A 19732-nucleotide genomic window follows, 5' to 3' on the forward strand; every position below is an offset into this window, starting at 1 on the left:
CATCACAGGTTATTTCCTTAGTGTGGACATGAGCGAGTTTTTTCTTTTAAAATTATGACTATTCTCGTAATATTACTTAAATCTCGTAAAAATAAGACTTTTTTCTTGTAATATTTCGACTTTATTCTCGTAATTTTAGATTATTTTTTTCCCCCAGGTGGCCCTAATACTCCGTCGTAGTTTTCCTTCACCAATTGTTTCATGAACTTATCCAGGAATCAATCAGGTAAAAAGGAAATATTGTAGAAAAGCCCAAAGACAATATAGCAGTTTTGTAAAATTATAGAAAGCTTATTATTTTCTATCTTTTTCAGATAAAGAATGCATATACTTTAGAATCTCTTGATTCTTTTAATCCAAAACGTTTAGGATAATATCTGAACCATTTTCGATGACACCTGATTGCTCCATTGATTTTAACTGAGGTCGTTGGACCCTTTTGTGAATAAAAATAGCAATCCAGTCTCTGGGTACTTCTGGTAATATTGACATGTCATTCAGCCTGACCAATAAAATCACTTCCATTAGCATTATCAGAGCGCCATCACTGCTGTAATGATACCAGCAGACGTCTATAAAGATTATCATGTCTGGAAATTGTGACAATGCAAGACAGAAGACATCAATATCACCTTAGGATGAATACCCCTTCAGAGAAGAGGGTCAGAATCAACTTAACATGGGAGCGGGGCATTACAATCACCTTCTTATAGAAATTAAATGCGAGCAGGATGCACAAATGTGGCCCACTCAAAGATACAGCTCAAAAATATTGAGTTTCATAATGCATTTATAAGTTTCATTGGATTAAAAAGCACTTATTCAAATTGAGGTTGAGCATTGCTTGATGTCCTATGATGCATGACACTGCACATAGCGCATTATAATACAGTACAGTATAGTTCCCGCAGGGGTGCCGCAAGGCATTCTGGGATGTGTCTTGCAAGCAATAGGCAGGATTTTTCTCCAACACCTGCAATCTGAAAAGCCTCGAGGTAATCTTCTGGTATAACCTGACAAAATGTATTATTATATATGAAGCATTTGAGTGACAACACTAATGCATGATAATAGTAATGATACAATTGTTAATATGAGAAACCAATAAAATACACAAGCAGCTTTACAATTAATATGAAAGAGTTAAACCCTGTGGGCTGTGCTGGAACCAAAACAGCGACCGTCGAGCAGGACAGTCAAGGACAATCCCATGTGACCCTCCCATCATAACTGCGACACAAAATGACAGTGAGAAAAAGAAGAAAAAAACACAACGCAGTGCAGTGTAGCAGAGTACTGCACTCAGTCTGTCGGCTGTATCAACAGTGTTTTGGGATTTCTTCCTTCATACCTTTTTGTCAGGTTAGCCTTTCTTTAAGACTGTTTCTTTAAGACTGTGTGCCAGGAACAAGCCTTTGTGTGTGTATGTGTGAGGAAAAAAAAGGTAGTGATATGTAAGAAGAAGAAGAGAGAGGAAATCTTATGGGGAGGAGAGAGAAAGCAAGGAAAAGAGGTGATGCCAAGGTACCCTGCTGTTTTCTCTCTGACTAGAGGGCACAGCTACATTTCCTCTCTGTATGATTCTTTTCAACATGCACACACGCGCACACACACACACACACACACACACACACACACACACACACACACACACACACACAGGCTTTAAGCAGTGGTTCCCTGGACGCTACAGTAACCTGAAATATGAAATAACCTGACTGTAAATGCACACAGTGGTGGAATACAACTTGAGTTTTTATGCTATAACTAAAGTGAATGTTACAGTCCGGATAGAAAAGAGTGAGTGGAACACTAGCATGCAGGTTATGATCATGTTTTGGAGGTTGCCAGTTTTGTGTTTTTGCAGGTAAACATCATAATTACATACATCCACGTTTTAACTTCACTGTTAATTATACTGTATGAAAGTAGGTAAAGTTAGGAAATCTGGACGTGGAAATGAATGAGAGACTGAAACAGGAAGATGAAATGTAGTTTATATAGCGAACATTTTAGCATACGTGGCTTATTTATACAACGAGCAGACACTGTGCAACACTGATAGTCATTTGTTTTTTAGTCCACCTGATGAGTCCATAATTTACTCTAATTTTAGATCTCTACACCAACTCCGGAGGGAAATATTTGATTACAGCAGCTTTAAAACAAGTCTGTCCTTTTGTGATTCGAGTTGATTTTAACGTTGGGATCTTAAAACTTAAAATAGTCAAAGAAAATGCATATTAACTGCAGCAATATCTTGAAGCCATCAGAACTACACAAATTCAAGTTCAGAGACTTACAAACCCTGAATTCTACGCCCTTTTCCATTATCCTTCCCTTAGTCCCTCAATCAGCTGCTGTCTCCCCAGGAGGACTCTGTCTGCCGCAGCTTGCAGCCGAGTGTAACAATCATGCAGTCACACCTCGGGAACAGAAGGGTTCCACTCCCTCGGCTCCAAACCCATCTTTCCATTCGAAGGCGTCCTTGTGTCACAGCGGGTGACGGCACAGAATGCGTTTCCACAAGGTTGATGATTTGAATCTGGCTTTGTTTTGTTTGATTTCCTTCCCCCTCACACTGAAAGACCATACGCGCTACATTAAAAGGCCACTTCTCTCCAAAGAGATTTTGGTTCATGTCATTTAAAAAAAAAAAGACATTAACCTGCCTGATAGGAAAATGTTAATTGATGAACATAGTTATTGTGTTACATTGATTTGAGGAGCTGCAATTACTGCAATTTTTAAATGCTTCACCAGCTTGTCAGATTTCTAATTTGGATTGAGGACTCATCATTTATTGGCCCAAGGTCTACCAAGGTCTACCTGCATTAGTAATAAGTGTTGACATTTTTGTATTCTTTGACTTCCTGCCTCTCTTAATAAGCTGTCCATCAGTTAGTTCCCTTTCCTGCCTGTCTTTCTGTCTCTAAAATGCATATGGTCCTCAGCAGCTCCTTTTGAATATACTTCTACGCTCGATGGTGTTTTTTGCCCCCAACTGCTCCTTCCAGGCAGCGCTGCGACTGCTGCCTTCAAGGCACCTAACGCTAACCTTAATCTTAACCCTAACCCTAACCCTAACCATAACCAGTAACCTAACCATAACCAAAAAACACTGATAAACTATTTCTACCTGCAAATTTGCATCCTTCAGCCCCTTTCTCCCTTTCTTTTCCTGTCTTTCCAGCAGCACTTTGTGCCCATACAAGTTAGCCTCCCCCTTAGTCTTGATTTGTCTCGCTTTTGTCATTGTGAATTTATTTTCTTCTCCATCACCACTCTCCCTTCATCTCTCTCTCCCTTCTCCCTCTCTTCTCTTACCCCCAGCGAGTATGTGTGTGTGTGTGTGTGTGTGTGTGTGTGTGTGTGTGTGTGTGTGTGTGTGTGTGTGTGTGAAAGAGCGAGAGAGAGAGAAAGCACCGACAATGTGTTCAGCCTTTCAGCCAGTCTGAAGCCAATCAATGGGAGCTTATCAGGAATTGCTGTGCTGTGCTCTGCGGCTGTCTGCAGCCGAATCCAGAGGCAGATAGGACTGAGCGGGGTCTGTCTGGGCTGGACGCAACAGGGGATGGAAGAGGGAAGGCTTAAAAAGTGTGTGTGAATGTATTTGTGGATTGATGGGAGCATTCATCCAAATGTGTGTTGTTGGATTCACAGAGAAGGATAAAGAATAGTGTGTGTGCTTTTCCTTTGTGTCAATCTGACGTAACATGTGTGTGGAGGATGATCTATAGTGTGTGTGTGTGTGTGTGTGTGTGTGTGTGTGTGTGTGTGTGTGTGTGTGTGTGTGTGTGTATTTTTATGGGACTGAGATAGTGTGTGTGTGTGTGTGTGTGTGTGTGTGTGTGTGTGTGTGTGTGTGTGTTAGATAGGGCTGCAACTACAGATTTTAAAATTGATTAATCTGCTGATTATTTTGTTGATTAATCAGCGAATTGTTTAGTCTATTTAACCTTAGGAAATAGGGAAAATGCTCATCTCCATTTCCTAGAGCCCAATGAAGGTCTTTGCATAGGTCTTTATATCCACATTCAACGGTGTGTGAACATGCACAACAAAAGGGATACAGTGGTTATTGTGTGATTGGAAAACAGAATGAATGAATGAATGAGTGAATGAATGTGTGTGTAATTGTTCCACTTAGGCTTTAGGCCAACTAGCTAATTGTAAATCCAAACCATACGCAGTGCATTAGGTTAGGTTAAAGTCCTTTCACACAAATGCACAATCACAGACCATTTTCAATCCCTGCATTTGTACCACACTTCCCTCCTCTCCAGAAATAAAGCGGCTGCTTCTCCTGCGACCATGCCATCACTATGGTAATCACCAAGGCAACAAGTTACCTTAGTGACTTTTTTGTTGTTTTGTTTGTCTTGCCCAATTGCCACAGCTTCCTGCTGTTAATTTCCAGAGCTGATTGAGGCAGATTGCTTGGGGCAATTATAAACGTCAGCAATAAGGGAGACTGTTTCTTGTCTGCATTTTTGATTTACCACCCTATTACATTTTATTAGAATTCAAAGTAATGACTTCAGAAAATTTGCCCCTTGATGAAAATCTGATTTTCAGCAGATCGGTAGCTACCTCAGACTACCAGAGGAGACTAATTGGGGTTTCAATTAGGGCTCTGCTGCACCAGACGGCTTCTCCTTTCTAATTTAAAATCTCCAACCGGGTAATTATTGGAGGAGATGGATGGGTGGAGGGATGGAAGGGAATAAAGAGGCATATGAAGGGATGGGAAGACTGCAGGGGAGGCAGGGAATGAGGGGAGGTGGATAGATGGATTGAGGTAGTGGCAGAAAATGAGAAAGTGACGGACAGATGAAGGGAAGGATAGTTTAAAAGGATATGAGGAATGGAGGTGTGAAAGATTAGAATGTGGATGAAATTATAAGAGGAAGGGAGGAGATAAAGAACCATTATGGACAAACTGGGGGCTAATGAAGGGAAGGAAGGATGGAGGGGGAGGTAGAGAGGAAGGTCAGGAAGGGTGCTTGGATCTCAAAGGAAGGACAATGGGGGTAGAAGAGGAGAAAGATCACTACGCTCTAATGATGAGTGTGCAGGCTTCACTGTGTGTGTTTGAGTGTGCATGGATTTGTGTGTAGGGGGGTTGCCATAGCAATAACCGAGCTCGTTGGGTCCATCAAGTAGTCTGCAGCAGGTGTCCGTCTGTGGCCGTCCTACACACACAAATATCTATTAATCAGTCGGTAATGTGCCACGTGGCTGTTATGAGTTATAAGAAAAGCAGAAGAAAAAACACACACACACACACACACACACACACACACACACACACACACACACACTCCTTCCCAATCATCTAGATTCTCAGTACACTGAGCCAGCAAGAGGGAAGCAGTGGTGTGTGTGTGTTCTTGTTTAACTACATTCATGGGGTCCAAAAACTGGGAATCCAGAATACTTGTTTTGCAAATTTAAAGGGCTGTTTGAGGGTTAAGACTTGGTTTTAGGATTAGGGTTAGAATTAGGTTATGGGTTAGGGTGAGGGTAAGGGTTAAGGTTAAGCATTTAGTTGTGATGGTTAAGGTTAGGGTAAGGGGCTAGGGAAAGCATTATGTCAATGATGGGTCCCCACAAAGATAGTGAAACGCACTTTGTGTGTGTGTGTGTGTGTGTGTGTGTGTGTGAGAGAGTTTATAAAAGACAGCATTGCACACTCTCCTATAATCCCCTCTGTCACTGCCGGCAGGGACAACTGAGCTGGAACAAGACTAGGTAGGTATGTGTGTGTTTGTTGCAATGAAATTATAGGATCAATAAAATAAGACATTTGGGAAAAGGTACAGTATGGCATCAAATAACTCATTTAGCATTTTACCCCAGCATACCTTTATTGGAACCTGTACATTGATATTGTACCTAATTATAAATACACAAAAAACTCGTTGGACCCAAAATTGTTCAAAACTGTTGTCAGTAAAAGATTTGAGTTCCACCAAAATAGTGTCGGCTAACATAAGTCTTCACTATGGCCGCACAGCGGTTAGTGCAGATATCCTGCGGTGTGAACAGACTCAAGACTGCTCATGCTGCCTCCTTGAACTGAGTTTGATAATGCCTCATGCACCAAATTTGGTAAATTTGAGAAATGTGGGTGTGCTTTCACAACCTATTAGAGTTCCACTTTTTAGCTGCAGTATGCACAGGCAGGTCAGGAGAACAAGTATATACTGTATTTCAGGCCCTTAATACCCAATACACTGTTGCATGCAAACAATGTCATTAGACTGCAGGCTGTGTATCAGCACCCCGAGAAATTGGTAGTGGGTGGATCTGAAGGAGTCGAGAGTTTGTGTCTTATCTCAGACCAAAATCAATGTTAACTATTTTTAGTCCTCAACCATTGTAAAAAAAAAAAAAAAAAAAAAAAAGGTTCATTATACAATGTCAATGTTGCCTCTGATAATTTTGGTTGTATTTTTGGTATTATTTCATACATGTATACTCCTATTCTCCTTTTTGTTCACTGTATTACTTTCTGTTTTGAGGAATTGAGAAACTTTTGATATTTGCTCAGTCTGGAAACACACCAAATGTGATTATACTGCCAGCTTTACTGTTCATGTATTTGAGTTGTGTCTGATCACACTTGTAAGCTTCTTGATCTGGCTTGGATGCTATTAAACAAACACATCTAAAGTTATAGCACCCACAAATTTGGTGGCAGCAAGTGCATGCATTTGACAGCAGTCAAACATACTAAACTTGATTTTGTACACTGTTGTCACTAACATTTAAACTGAAACATGCAATCCCATCTGTAGTTTTTTTTTAATCTAGGTCTATTGTATTGTATTTTTGTATGAGGTCTACACTGCCCACTTCATTTGGAACAAAGCTGACGGAAAAAAGGCACATTGATGCACAAGAAGTGGGTGGACTAGTTATTTGCTCTGAACTGCCCTTATCAGACAAGATCAGACTAGCCTTGTTATTGGACTCAACTCGAAACAAATGGGAAATAGCTGCTGGTTTTTTTTCCGCAGCGAGTTATAGTGTCTATGAAAAGAAAAGTTCTCTACTTTTTCTTACAGTAACACCTACCATCCAAGGCAGCCTTTTTCTAATCATTTTCCTTTAATCTGTTTTCGTCTTTATGCAACCAAGTTAAACTCTAACAATTCTCAAAACTGACCTGGAACAGTACTGAATGCTTGCTGGAGGGAAAACACAGTTTACTCTAAATCCGATATTCAACTGTGTGTATTAACAGCGACAAGTGCAATTACAGTAAATATGCTACAAACCTTACAAGCCCTTATAGACTCATAAACTGTCACACATTGCTTTCACAGTAGTGCTTAAAGTCCTCATGTGCATTGCATTTATTTCATTTAATGGCACAATGCACCAGAGATGTAATCAAGCTGTTCTGAGGCAAACCTCAGTGGAACTCTGCAGCATACACACCAAAACAAACTTGATTTTCACTGTACATATGACATATTTGCTCCAGTAAATATGTTACAGCTATTCTTCCTGAGCTACACGTAAAAGTACATACATCCCTTCTCAAATAAATATTGGAGACACAAACTGTACCGGACAATCTTGAACACAGGAAAGTGTATATGCAGACACAGACAATACATTGGACTTAGAGAGGTGAGAGAGCAACCACATATTTTTCAATTTTGCAGCATATAAATACCATAAAGAAAAATATTTCGAAACTCATAATAGGAAATAACAAAACTATTGAAAAACCAATGGAAATGTATAGCTGGAACAGAACACATACTTATATTTATTTCAGAGCATTCCACTACATTTATCACACCCAAATATTACCTGTAATTTTCAAAATGCATTGCATTAGAAATATTTACAGTTATTTTTTGACCTAAACCTAATTATGATAAATGACAAATTGGATCTCCGAATGGTACAAATTTTGAGCTCTGTTGCAATCTGCCAATAAAATTGACGGATTGCTCAATAGTAAACCTGTTTGAGTCGTGATCATTCGGATCTTTCACCCGACTCTTTAAATTAACTCCTGAGTCGCGAGTCTCTAGTATCATTAACTCGGATCAGTTGAGTCCTACAACTATTCAACCTAAAATGATAACAGCGCCACACACAAACCTCTTGCAACATTAGCTACTACTAGTCCTAGCCATCTTAGCTGCCAAAAGCATTATAACTTACAATTTCGTAGGCAACAACAACTTCACAAGTCAACTCAAGCGACTGTGTGAGCAGAGAGACAGTCCGAGACAGGTTATAGGAACTTCCCGACCCGCAGACTCAGAGCAGGAAACATTGCAAGCTCGCCTCGGCTTGCCTCGCAGACCATGGAACTCATGAGTCCTGGACAACTCATGAATCGTGAGTTCTCACGGGAGTCAGTCAATCCCGCGTATCGGCTGTCTACGTTGTCATGAGTGGATCTGATTCAGACGAGCGAGTGAAGTCTCTCCTCGAGCAAATCAACAAACAAAGCCATTCTTTCACTTCTGAAATAACATACAATGTTCTGCACATAGCCTAGCTAGGCCTACTGTGGGTTTGGTGTATAAATGTAGTATGTTAAAATGCAATTAGGTCGAGCAGACAGTCCGAAACATTGCAAGCTCGCCTCGGCTTGCCAATACTGACTTAAGTGACTCAAGTGACTCGCACAACCCGGATCAGTTTAGTGAGTGACTCAGAATATTGAATCGAGTTTGCCAGGCCTACTCAATAGATGTCATTGGTGTACATAGTCTACATCCATGACGTTCCACTTCTGGGATTGGTCTGGTGCCCGGGAAATTCTGCCGGATTTCACTCTTTTCGTCCGATTTCCGGTACCTTCCGCTTACTTTGTGTTGGAATTTTAAACTCTGGTTGATTTATGAGGACTATGGTTAACTGCTCCTCAGATCTCTGCAGGGTAAATCCAGACAGCTAGCTAGACTATCTATCCAATCTGAGTTTTCTGTTGCACGTCCGGCGCTTAGCGCCGCCCATGACGATTGTGATTGGTTTAAAGAAACGCCAATAAACCAGAGCACGTTTTTCTCCCATCCCTGAATGTTGTGTGGACTTGCCAGACCCTCCTCTGCAGCACTGTGAAGGAAGGTCTGGCAATGCGAGACTATGGTGTACATAACCTTTAGAAATATGGAACACATTAGAAAGGACATTTTGTTAACAGAAAGCTGCAACCAGAAAATTAAGTGTTTGGAGAATTACCAATATTGCAAGGTGGCCTCAAATAGAAAAGAATCTTAACTTTGCACAAAAAGCATCACATATACTTACATTTATATAAAATCTGCACTTTAATTTATTTTGTTGTTGTTATGTTCCATTATGTGCATGTGCATCTTTGTTCTTGTTTACTACTATTATTACTAATAATAAAACATGGGAGTGACTTCCTGAAAACATATTTATTGTTTTATTAACTCAAAGTACAACACTAAATGATGAACAGTTGCAGTCAAACATTAGAAATTATTTTTTCCTCTGAAATAACAATAACACTGTATTGATTGATAGTGATAGAATAGCAACATGCCATGTCTTTGGGGATGATACAGCATCTCCATATGTGAACAATAACTCGGTTTTTCAGTTTCCAACTATGTGTGATTGCACAAGCCTCCCATATATTCCAGCTACGGCTCTCTGTGACTGAGCTGGGATGCCTTAAACAATGAAAATAGTAGTTTGTCACAATGTGAGGTTTTATATTAAGGTTCAAAGGGTATGATGACTGTGGTGAGTAATTACCTTTCAGAGAGGAGTATGTGTAGTCTGACAGTGTTTGTAATTGTAACTCGTGTGTGTGTGTGTGTGTGTGTGTGTGTGTGTGTGTGTGTGTGTGCGTGCATGTTTTGCTGCCTGCGCGTGTGTGTGTGCATTGTGCTTTGTAATCTCAGTGTGCTTTATTGCGCATGCTCTTGAGTTTCCCTTCTCACCAGCAATGCGGTTAAGTAACAGTGGATGCTGCAGAAAGTAACCAAACATCAGTGTGTCAGGAAACAGCTGTGCAGGAGCAAACATCAGCTGTCTGTCTGCTACATAAGAGCTAGTAAAGCCCATATTATTTGCGTGATTTTATGAAACACCATTTTTTTTTTTTAAATCTCCAAGTGCTGAGCTTTTTATCCCATGCAAGCAAGTGGTGCAGTTTGGATAATGTCTGATACGCTGATTATAACCAGATGCTAGTGGCGGTGACTGAGTGTACAACACTGCAGCATCCCTCCCACCCACCTCTATATGATCTTCTATACAGTGCATTTTACTTATATTTAAGCATCGTTAATGCATCCATTGATTTCCCCAGAGAATTTCCTCTAATGGTTAAGGAAAAAAAAGTTCTCTGACAGCACTGGAAGGCAGCATCTGCCAGCTGCTAATGTGTCATAGTTAAATGCAGAGATAATGAGGTAAACACTGAACTTTTGGAGCCACACTGACTTCATTGGCTTTTATACACATTTTGCAAGGCAAGCTGTTTGGAGTCATTTTGGTCTTTTTTAGCCAATTTGCATCTTTTGCCGTTATTGTACTGTAGCTCACTGTGGTGTACTGACGCCCTTAGTTACTCTTACTTCTCTTAAATTTCCACTAGCACAAAGCAGTGAGGTCTTCTTGTCTACTGTTCTAGCTGATTACAGTAACCAGTTTTATGTTCAAGAAGAAGTGGTTACTGGCTCATAAGTAATTTGATTATCAAACAGTGGCAGGTGGTGTGTGGAGCCGTGCTGCCAAAAGGCCTGTCTCACAGCACAATGAGCTGTCATAGCAGCGAAAGCACAGGTGCAATTTGTGACATGAACAATGGCTCAGCTCCAATCAGGTGTGTCACTAAACCGTGCCATTACAACCACTTGCATTGAATGCAGCAATTACTACCATTATTACTAACAACTGTGTTTTGTTGTCTGTGCGACAGGTATATTGAGACCAGTGACCCACATTTGTCGATTCACGGTTTCTGCAGTCAGAACAAAACTTGACTGTCACTTACTTCTAAGAGGCTTTCCAGAAAATGTCCCTTTAGTCTTGAGAGACTGTGTGCACAACCTAGTGAGTGTTTGGCATTAAAACCAGGGGATATTGGGGGAGTTTTTCCTCTGATCTCTTAATCTCAAGTAGGACAGCCTAATTGGAGCTAAACCAGACAAAGCCCTTATAGTGCGTACCTCTAAGCTAAACGAGGATAATATGCTGAAGGAATGAACATTTCAAGGTAGTTTATTTTAGCTCTGCTCGTACAAAATGGTGCTTCCTTGCCTTCATTCATATGGGGTCAAATGCATGTCATGTTTTTTTATGATTAAAATGTAAAGTGCCCAGTCAAAAATATCACATATAAAACAACCATAACAATATTTTATATATGCAACTTAAATATTTGTTTCTTAGTTTGAGCATAATCGGTAGCTCATTTGCATTTTCTTCGCTTTCTATAATTGGGAGCAATTTCTGAGCTGTGCTGAATGGAAACTGCTGTCAACATTATGCTCTGGGAGGACGAAATGCAGTTTATTTTGGAAGATACACAATGAAGGTGACAATCTGCTTCTTTTACAATAATCTTGGTGTAATCCAGTTTTTTGGGTATAAAACCAAAAACAATAAACCTTAAACATACTTTTTTGTTTGCACGTTTTGTCACTTAACAGTGGTTGTTTTTTCATTTGCCATGCTGTTTTTAGTTAGTCCATCAGTTAAAAGAAGTGTTTTTGTTACTCTGTAGATCTCATTTTGAAGTGAGGCTTTCCCTTTTTTTGAAACACTATCATAAGAATCAATAAAATCTCGGCTGAGTAGAAAGAAATGCCTGTACAATGAGCCAAGCCTTTATTGTTTGCTGAAGGGTTGCAGATTTAACCTGCTTGCTGGCCTTCCATCATTTGCAGCCAGAATTTAGATGTGTTATTGTGCTTTGCAGGAGGACTAAGACACTCGGAAACATCTTACACTGAAGTAGGCAAATGTTCTTTCTATAAATACATATAGGATCACTGTGTAAAAGTGCTTTTCTTGCTTTAAAAAAATAAGATTTTAGGATTCACATTAGCAAATGCAATCTACTGTATACTTTAGGTATGCATATGAGAGAACATGAACCCAAAAATAATACAAAAAATAAAACATTTCAAAATAAACATTTCAAAAGCCAATCTTAAACTTTAATTATATATATATATATATATATATATATATATATATATATATATATATATATATATATATACATATAATAACATAAACTTTGTTGATACTGCAGCTTTGTTTTTAGGTTGCTTGGTGACCCACTGTAAACTGGTGCGCTATACTGACTGGAGCATTTTTTATAATAGCCCTGTATAGCTTATTAAAAAAAACAAAAACTCTTTTTCTAAACATAACCTACATAAGTAGTTAAACTACCAAACAGCGACCGTTTCACATTAACAATATGTTTAAAACCCCAACCCGTATGTTCTGTGATTTAGATACGAGGATGGAAAACGCTTCTGTGGGTCTTAATTTCTGCCACCTCTGAATTTATGAAATGCTCATGTGGGTCGTATTAGAGGGTAGAAATAATCAACCTATATCGCCATATGGTTTGGAGGACTTGTTGCAGAGTTTTTATTACCAGTCAAGATGAATACGTCAGTGTATAGGCTATAACATGCAATTTCAGTCGATTTTTATATTTCATTTGGCATTGACTCTTTCATTCACCGTCCACCATGCCCTCTCGCCTAACAGGCCGTCCCTAAAGTGCTGACCTGCTGTCCAGCCTTGGCCCTGGAGGAGCACGGAAAGAACAGACCTTTGAAGTGAAACGGATCTCCATCAGCCTCAGTGCTTTCACAAAGTAGCAGCTCAAATCTCTTGAGATGGAAAGAGACAGCAGGTAAAGAAAGACCATTTGATGTGTGTGTGTGTGTGTGTGTGTGTGTGTGTGTGTGTGTGTGTGAACTGAAGAGTCAAAGGTGTATCACAGAGATTTATGTGTGAGTGGGTTTGGAAGGTCGTTTGCTTCACTGCACACACACACACACACACACATACACACACACGCACATACATATACACACACAGGAACGGTTATGTGGAGATCCTTCACTGAGCACGTCTCAAGCTCAGCCAAGCATTCAGTTCTCCCGGTGACCTAGAAATGAATGACGAGGCAAACAAAAGCTACAATAGCCCACTTCTTTCCCTAAAGTTAATGAATTCTGTCATTAAGCAAAGAGATTGCATCTGTAAGAAAACAATAAAGCAAAGAGCTTGCATCTGTAAGAAAACAATATTTAGCAAGATATGGATTCAGACATTTTGAACATTTAAAAAGGATGGGTCATGGAATCCAGTGAAGATGTTTCAGTCAAAAAGAAAAAATTAACAATTCCAGTTCAATTCAATTCATTTGCTACTTGAACATGGAATAGTTTAAAGCGTTATGCTCCCTGAAAAGGATTTAATGTTGAAACTCTTTTCACTTATTGTACTCCAGGCAACAAATTATTGCAGTTAACCTCTTTCTTAACCTGCACACAATCTTGCTTTTTAAAAATATACTTTATAACTCAATTTTAATCTAACTTTCTCCTATATTATAAGACAAATTTCCATGCACATGGACAATAAAGTGCTATCTATCTATCTATCTATTACTTTTTCTGTTGTATATGCGTCTTGCATTGAAAAAGACCAGCCATTTGGAGTGGTTCGCTCACAGTGGTACCCTCGGCCGAGCGTAACATCGGATCTATACTTCCCACTCTGCTGGACTTATACACCAGAATGTGCAGAGCCAGAGCAGTAGGATTATGAAGAACCTTTAACACATCACCGATACACTATCCAGCTTCTACGCTCAGGCAAGCACTTCCCAGAGAGAAAAGAAAAAGATATTTCCTCAGGACCATCAGGATGGGGAATTCCATCCTCTGGCACATTGTATTTTTGCACTTCTGACACATGTACATCTTACTACTTGCATACATATACTACACATATTACTTGTGTATGTGACATATAAACCCTTGAATCCATGAAAAATGTAATGCCGCTTTAGAAACGATATGGATTGAATGGACATTTTCATTAAAGGCAAAGATTTTCTTCTGTACACGGAGGAAGAAACTCACTGGTACATTAGATACTGAATTGGGAGGCAAACCTGCTTTGAGTGTAGCTAACTTGAATATATCCTTAATTGGCATGAGATGTAGTGGTTATCACATTGAATAGTATCCATAGCAACAAGAGTAATCAGGTGCCATGGGTAAGTAGGTGGCTGTGCACACAAAAGTAGGATGGTTATGACCCATCTGTTCTATTTTATATTAATGACTGCAGCACAGGGTCCGGTTATACATTTTTTCTTTAGGTTCATCCGCTGTTGCTCTTCTGACGTGATGAGTCTTTTCATTACCAAAGCAGCAGGTAGACAAAATGCACAGACTCTAATGCAAATAATTTATGAATATCTTAAATGATGTTTAAAACACAAAACTCTACCTCACTCTCAAAAACACATCCATCTGAAAAACGCTGTCCAGTGATAAAAAAAATGTTCCAGAAGTAGTCTAATAATGCTCTTAAAAATGCATTGTTTAGTTCAGGACCAGCTTGCAGGAACAGGAAGATTGTCTTTAGCTGAACAAAGCAGCCAATCAAAAGACACACTGGCAGAGTGACACAGTGCTGCCCTCGCTTTCACCCGTGTTAACAGTACATCCAACTGACATGGCGACTCACAGATGTGGAAATGAGCAAGAGATGAGGTTTCGACCCACTGAGTCACATCTTCTCTGGTTCTGTCTTATACATAAACATGATAAGCAGTGAGTGTGTGTGACCTGATCCAGCTTTGTGTATGTGCACCTCTGTTTAAGGGTGTTGCTGCACTGCACGCTAAAAGAATGAAGGTTTTTAAGGTGTCTTTGATGCTTGCTTTGCGTGACATGTTTTATTGATTGAGAATTAATGTTAGTGTGGAAATTAACATTTTCCCTTTTTTGTAATGTGAGATGTGCATTTTAGGAAAAGGGCAATTATGCATATTGAAAATGTAAAGTTTAATAGACCTGACAAGCCTACGTGTGTACATAAAATTCCTCAACTCAGCTTTTCTACTGAGCGGAGTTACAGCAAGCTGCCACATGAAGAAGCAGTTTAGAAAAAGACCACACAAACAGAATGACTGATGGGTGGACAGAGCTTTGACCGACTTTGCCATTCCCTCAAGCCACGCCGCTTGCATGGCTAAACATAAGCTTCCTTCACAAGTGTCTGGGCCCCCTTTCAGGTAAAGGTGAGAAGCTCATATCTTGAAAGAACTTGGAGTCGAAGAACTGCTCTTCTGATTTGTAGAGCCTTTTGAGGTGGTTTGGGTATTTGATCCCCTGTAGAAGTATTCCAGGCACAACTAAGACGAGACCTCGAGGCAGTCTCAGAACTCGCTCCAGGAATTATAGGTCCCATCTGGCCTGGTAATGCCTTTGGAGCTGGAGGACGTGACTGGGGGAAAGACGAAGGACATATGGGCAACCACGCTTAGCTTGACCCTGATGAGCAGTGAGAAAAAGGATGGATTGACGGATGGATAGAGCTCTAACAAAAAATTAAGATGCATCAATTTGATACATGCATTTTCAGGCATCTTAGTGGTGCAGTTACTAACTAAAAAAAAAAATCACAATTTTCATCTACCATATGCTCTGCGTTTTTCTTTTCTTTTAAACAACACCTGCTTGGTAAAAGTGTATGCATGAGATGAACCAACAGCCATCCAACAGTGGTTCCCTGTTGCATTAACCAAAAAAAAAACACTTCTTACATTTGGCAGCCATACACTACTGAGCATCTCATCTCTGACTAAATCCCATTCTACCCACTCTTCAGAAAGTGAAATATTTATCTTGTCTTTTCCACAACACTGAACAGTAGTTGACTTATGTTGCTAAATTATGTATTTATTCAACACAAGTGGACACATTTCAATGTTTTTTTTAGCCGGATCAAACTGCTGCCATTAAAATGTATGAGAGGGCAGGATAGAGCTCAGAGAAGATGAGAAATGAATGGATGGAGAGGCAGCAGACAGAAAGGTATAGAAAGAGAGGGAGTGGGAGGATGAGAGAGAAATGGGAGGCATGTTATCGAGCAGTTCCCAATGGACAATCTCAATATATATTTGCAATATAACACCATTTTTAAAATGAAAAGTCTTACTTAGTAAATACTGAAATGTTATATTGGTTTAAAACCCCAGCTCCTGGTGTGTGTGTGTGTGTGTGTGTGTGTGTGTGTGTGTGTGTGTGTGTGTGTGTGTGTGTGTCTGTGTGTGTCTGTGTGTTTATAGTTGACATGAAATGATGAAGTTGCAATGACATTCATTCTAACTGCTGACTTCTCCATTTGCTCTAGGATTTCTTCTAATTTTAATGATTAGCAAGAAAAAATTCAATTTGTTTAAATTTATTTGACTTGGTGATTACAGTGTTTCGTTTTAACCAAATGTTTGCATGCTAAATGCCCCAAACTCTAAAAACTCATATCACTGGATCTCTTTGTTTGGAAAAAGTTGCTGTTGAAAAGATTTTGTCTGTGACTGTTTATTTCTCCGTTGTTTAAATCAGTAACAAACACACATTTTCACCTTAAAATGTTGAACATGTTAGCTAACAGTTACGTATTAATGCATCCAGGAGAGAGAGCAATATTAGCCTTCATCTGAAGTCATTTTTCTGGCTTCCTAACGAATGTAAAGCCATAATTCATAATTAACTCTCCTTTTAGCTCTGTTTTGGTCTTCACCAACTCCAAAGGGGAATAGCTCCCTCTTTAGCAGCTAAGTGTTCCACTTTGTTCAACAGCTAGCTTTGTCTGTCTGCCATTTGTAGCAAGTAGTGTGGATTACCTGAGCTATTTGGCCGAAAACACAGCTGACTGCTGCGGCTAGAGATGAGGGTGATGAGAGATGTGAGAATGAACTGAAACACTAAAGTTGCAGGCTATAAAACCAAAACAAAGAGCTGAAATTTGCTTAAACGCTCCCTAGAACTAAGGGTAACTGCAGAGATGCAGAATTATCTGTGAATTTGTCACTATAATTCACCCTTTTAACATAACATATATTCATTTATTTTGCTTTTCATATAAAAATATTGATTAGTGCAGCTTTAACTGTGATCTGCAAAAAAGCTGTAGCTTGCACACATAACATTCCAAAAGGTAGCTCCACTTTCATACAGTGTCTACAGATGCATGGTTCCTGAATGGCTTGTCTGTTTCAATGCAAGATACACAACAGAAAAGGGTAACTAGGAGAAAGTTAGGAAGATGGTAACTTAACTCTCTGGTTACCTAGCAACCATTCATAAAGCACAGCCAGAAAAAAACCTTAGCCCAGCCAGATTGCTTGGCTGGGACTTTCTGTGTTTAATGAATGCCCAGTTACACTTGGAAAAACAGAAAAGTGGGAGTGTGTCTGAACAAACACTAAAACCTGCAGCGGGAAGATGAATCTCTGAACAGCAATCCCAAAATAGTCTTTATGTACTTTCCCATCTATGGATTGAAACAACAAATATACACCAGATTACACAAGCTATATGTTCAGTGGGACTTTGATGTTGTGTACAACCAGAAATACTACATACACTAAACAACCTGGGCAGATAAATACATGTTCTGCAACAGTGGTAGCCATCTTTCCTCTATCTTCAGTCTGTTATCCGTCAGCAGCCACCACAGTCTAACCCCTTTTAAAACACTGAAAAGCAGAACGTACTGGAACATGAATATTGAACGAAAATTGGACTACTGACTTGTACATAATACAATTTCAACAAATGGTATATCATCATTTGAATACTCAGATCAGATGATTTCTGATGTCATCCACAGAGCCAAAAATAAACTGTGTTTTGCTTACTGGAAGAAAAGTGGACAGCTACAGATAAAACACATGTAGTCACCTGCCATATCATTCATTTAACTCAATCTGCTCTTTTATCCCCATTTTGCTTGGCAGCAGCTAATGCTGACACACTTCAATTCTGTCACCATACTGAAAGCTTATCTTCTGACTCATTTCATTTAATATGAAAGTATTTTGTCTTCTTCAGAATCCAATCCGACATCAGTAGAACACCACAGTTTTTTTTTCATCTTTTCCTGGAAGCTTGTGTGTCCATCAGCTGTTCCAGCAATGCGAACAATGCAACCACACAGCTGTACGTTGTTGTATAGCTTTAAAGGCCTGGAGGTCCTTTTAGAGCCCAAAATAAATAAATAAAAAGTGACAGTGAAAAAGCTGGATCAGAACTTCTCTGTGATCATGAAAGACTTTTCTACAATAGGCAGCTGAATTGGGAGAAAAGGCTTTTGAAAACAGTCCCATAATGAAACAACAAAAAGACAGATAAACAGCCACACACACTGCCCACACACAGTCGGGGCTGCAGACACTTTCGCAAGTATGTTGCTGATTGAGGCTGATTGAGCGTGAACGAGTGCACTGGCAGGAGGCCAACTGTCTTGGAGAAATTACCAAGATGAGTGGCACATCGCCTGTCAGCTTTTCTGGGACAAGATGCCCCGTAACGCACGCATGCACGCACGCACGCACGCACACATGCAGTGCTTTTTTTGTGACCGGAGGGAGGAGATAGGGGAGAGAACCGATAAAAGCCTGAATTGTGGTGCATTTCAAAGTGAACAATTCCCCATTTTTCATCAGACGTTTCATAATTGGGCTTTCTTATTTTCCGTCTGAGAGATAAATGACAGATAGTTGGTGGATTTAATTCAAAGGGCAAAATGAGCAGTATATTTGACAACAATAGACTAAAAATAAGACTTCCCAATTGCATTTCAGACTCTTAAAATAATGGTACAAGTGCTTGATGTGCCATTTTAATATATTGTGTGTGCCCAATTGAAGCTCTCAGTGTGTTAAAGAAGAAAAACCATGTTCACCTCAAGTAGAACATATTTGTGTCTTTGTTTTCTCCGGATCTGTGAGGGTGGATGGTGCTTTTCTCTGCTGTCTTTCTTCTGAATGTCAAAACACAAAAGTGCTATTTTTAGAGACAAATTCTAAATCTCCTTTTCTCTACTGGTTTCTTTCTTACTTTTCCCACGTCACTCTAACCCCTTACTTTCTGCTTTGACATGAGTAAGAAAATAGAAAGGAAATGAAAGAGTGAGCGGCGTCCTCTGAGGGACCGAGCAATACGTCTGTGGTGGTTGCGGAAGCTTTCTGGCATCTGCTCAGTGTTCCAACGCGACAGCTAATTCTGTTACAGGATGTATAAACAGTTCCATTCTGCGTCCTTATCGGGAACACAGACCCAGGACGTCGGCCGCTATCGTCATCGTTGTATAACACTTCGGATGCAACAGACAAAGACAAGGCAACAGAGAGAAGAGAGAGGGTGTGTAGGATGTGTTGGGAGAACAGAGCACAGTGATACATTGCTGATGAATATTTTAAAGGGTCCCCTGTTATGTGAAGAGGAAATAAAATGAAGACAGTAGTACAGCTGAAGTGGGAGGATCTTACAGAAATCAGGACATGGGGACACACTGAGACTTATTCCCAAAGAGGGACAGAGTTTAGAGTTTTTGTTCATGTTTCAAAAGACGGTTTCACAGTCATTTCTGTAGTTAAGCCTGTGCACTTATTGCACTGTGAAACTGTATACCTCTTTCATACATAGAATTATCAAATCCATCA

The 19732-nt window shown here is 39.7% G+C and overlaps 1 long non-coding RNA gene across 1 annotated transcript in view; it reads left to right on the plus strand.

Annotated features, from left to right (window-relative positions):
- The window catches only part of LOC114550328 (uncharacterized), a 69776-nt gene extending 51608 nt beyond the window's left edge, over positions 1 to 18168 (plus strand). Inside the window, exons 2-3 of the long non-coding RNA XR_003691680.1 lie at positions 12745 to 12892; positions 18120 to 18168. This is a non-coding gene — a long non-coding RNA (uncharacterized LOC114550328). The remainder of the gene's footprint in view (positions 1 to 12744; positions 12893 to 18119) is intronic.
- Positions 18169 to 19732: the final 1564 nt, after the last annotated feature.

Source organism: Perca flavescens, chromosome 23 (genome assembly GCF_004354835.1).
Source record: "Perca flavescens isolate YP-PL-M2 chromosome 23, PFLA_1.0, whole genome shotgun sequence".
Lineage (NCBI taxonomy): Eukaryota > Metazoa > Chordata > Actinopteri > Perciformes > Percidae > Perca > Perca flavescens.